The sequence below is a fragment of the Octopus bimaculoides genome, chromosome 1 (assembly GCF_001194135.2).
Source record: "Octopus bimaculoides isolate UCB-OBI-ISO-001 chromosome 1, ASM119413v2, whole genome shotgun sequence".
Classification (NCBI taxonomy): domain Eukaryota; kingdom Metazoa; phylum Mollusca; class Cephalopoda; order Octopoda; family Octopodidae; genus Octopus; species Octopus bimaculoides.
Window position 1 is genome coordinate 34,309,118 of NC_068981.1, and position 2,554 is coordinate 34,311,671.

Sequence of the window (2,554 nt, forward strand, 5' to 3'; positions counted from 1 at the left end):
CTTAAACAGAGTTTGACCACCTCCTGCACCTACACCTTAGCCCTTTCATGGCGTCTGATGTGGCTTTTTAAACCAGACAGTGTTTTGAAAAAACACCCACACAGATTGCACCTCTGATTTGCACTACCAATACCTACAAGTAAGTTGTGCTCATTGTGGATCCTAACATGTCTTTTAAGACCCCCATTGGATTTGCAAACCCTCTGGCACACACCACATTCAAACGTGTGCACAGACATATCATCAGAATAGCTGGATGAGGTTTGTTTTCCATGGGTTCGCAGGTGAGATACATACATACATACGTACGTACATACATACATACATACATACATACATACATACATAAACAGGAGTGGATTTGTTGACTAATCTAGGCTGGCATTTTTTTTTTGTAAATTTCTGCATCATTTGGTCCAGGTGGCTGCAGTATACTACGGCCGTGATTGATGAGCCAGGTTTAATGAAATCATAATGGACCACACCTGCGCCAGACCACCAAACACACACCTTCAGCCTCTTTTGATGAGTTTTGCTTTTTGGACAGTGTTTTGGTGGCTCGTCTTTGTCCAACCATTGTGCTCAACGTTTACAGTTGTTGTATTGGATCCATTTCTCATCACATGTTACAATTCGACTAAAAAATGATTCATTTTTGTGACGAGAAAGTAGCATAATGCAAGCTTCCAAACGTTGCTGTTTCTGATTTTCCTTGAGTTCATGTAGAACTCACTTATCCGACTTTTTCGCTTTACCGATTTGAACTAGGTGAGTCAATAGTGTTTGCTTGCTAACACCAAACAACAACAATAATTCACAGGCACTTTGAGATGGATCTGTCTCGACGGTGGCTTTCAATTCGTCATTATCCACCTTTGTTTCTGGTCAACCTCGTTGCTCATTTGTGCGGTAAAAGTTGCCAGAAGGAAATTTTGCAAACTAATTTGATACTGTCTGCTGTGTAATAGCATTAGAATGAAATACTCCATAAATGTTCCGAGCTGTCTGTGATGCTGTATTTCCAAGAAAGAACTCATATTTCAAAACTGTACGAATTTCCGACTTATCCATCTCTTAACAAAAATAGCCAAAAACGATTTATAAATATTTTATAAAGCGCAAAATGAGTTGGAATAAAGAAATAGATGTGTCAGCTTTCTAACAAAAAATAAAGATTGTCAAAATATAATAATGGCGCAAAATGAGCAGCTGTCAAAGTTTACCATATACCTTACTACAAATTTCATACTTGACGATCTAATATTTCGCCCGTCTTTACGTTCTGGGTTCAAATTCTGCTGAGGTCGACTTTGCCTTTCATCCTTTCCAGGTCGATAAAATAAGTACCAGTTTAATACTAGGGTCAATGTAATCAACTTACCCCCTTCCCTGACGTTTCTGGCCTTGTGCGAAAATTTGAGATCAATATATTATACACAAATGATGTACCGCCATTAATTCTCCTCTACATCGGAAACATGCGGTATAAACGATATATACGCAGCACCCAGACAATTCTTGCTTTTAGCTATTTTTATTGAACTGAATCGTGTACACGCAGACCATCAACAATTTCCTCCTCCTCTTCTTCAAATAACAGTAATTATATCTAATTAAGTTATATTTGTTACCATAATAACGAAAACATATCTAATTCGAAGAGATAATTAGAAAATAATTTCTTTTGTCTTTTCTTTATTTTTTTATTATAGATAAATAAACAGATAAAGAGATCGTTAGACATAAATAATTAGAGACACATATAAATAAACCAATAACAGAGACAGTTAGTTTTACAGACGGTATTTCAGTTTACTCGAATGCCCGGCTGATCTCGGTAGATTGTTTCCATTGCTTTCAAACGATTATAGCACTTTATGAGGTACTTATATGCATGGTACTTTTCTTTTTCTCGATATCATGAGACCGAAAGGTAAAGTCGATGACATAGGCGTTAAGTAGCGTTACAATTACGTATTTTTGTGTAACGCGGCGATTCTACCATACGTATATACATACGTATGTATTTATTGAAGTATTTTGACACCTATTATTAGCGAAGCAGGTGCTCATGTACCGCCCTAATATATATAAGTATATTTATATATCTTATATTTAATTATCAATTTGCCTATACGGCCACGAACGTTAATATTTTTAGAAATAATATCGTTCTTTATATATATATATATTACAACTGACCAACTACTAACTCCCTTTTTCCCTTTCTCCCTTCCCCATTTTCACACTACATACGTCAAGATCACCAGCATTCTACCTCCCACACACAGCCCCTCGTTCCCGATCACCGTTTGTTATCTGCCCCTTTCTTAGCTCTCCTGAAATAAGAATTTCTAACTTCCGGTCAGTCATTGTTATGATCGGCCATTATTATGATTGACCGTTGACTGAACACTATTCAATTTTTTTTCTCCGTGTTTTTCTCCTTGTCTCCGTATTCTTTCTGTTGAAGAGCGTAGCTCGAAACGTCAAAGACTTTCCGTATTCCCGAGCGTCATACTAATATATACTTTTGTTATTTACACCACCTGTC